At 42.8% G+C, this 283-nt stretch overlaps 1 long non-coding RNA gene across 1 annotated transcript in view; it reads right to left on the bottom strand.

Annotated features, from left to right (window-relative positions):
- Positions 1 to 283, bottom strand: part of LOC113951717 — a 1132-nt gene extending 849 nt beyond the window's left edge. Inside the window, exon 1 of the long non-coding RNA XR_003529254.1 lies at positions 151 to 283. This is a non-coding gene — a long non-coding RNA (uncharacterized LOC113951717). The remainder of the gene's footprint in view (positions 1 to 150) is intronic.

Here is a 283-nt window from a genome sequence, read left to right as displayed (position 1 = left end):
AAAAATGACCCAAAACTCTGCATTTATTTGGTCTCATTTCCTCTCAAAAACAACATCTCCAATTTAGCTGATTGCTAAAGCCATCATTTTAAAATCATCCCAGGAAACAAAAGGGACTGCAAAAGACACAGAGAGCATTCCTACACCCACCAAATCATTAGGAATTGGAACCCGATTCCCTCATCTCCCTCCTTGTTTTTCTTGGTTGGCAAACCTGATGATCCCCACTGGCTATTTTTGGGCTGCTTTTCTTCCACAGCTCCTTTCTCCCGGCTGAAACCTC

The sequence above is a fragment of the Corapipo altera genome, unplaced genomic scaffold (assembly GCF_003945725.1).
Source record: "Corapipo altera isolate COAL_440 unplaced genomic scaffold, ASM394572v1 61305, whole genome shotgun sequence".
NCBI lineage: Eukaryota > Metazoa > Chordata > Aves > Passeriformes > Pipridae > Corapipo > Corapipo altera.
The sequence above is the reverse complement of the archived record's forward strand: the minus strand, read 5'-3'. Positions and strand labels throughout refer to the sequence as shown.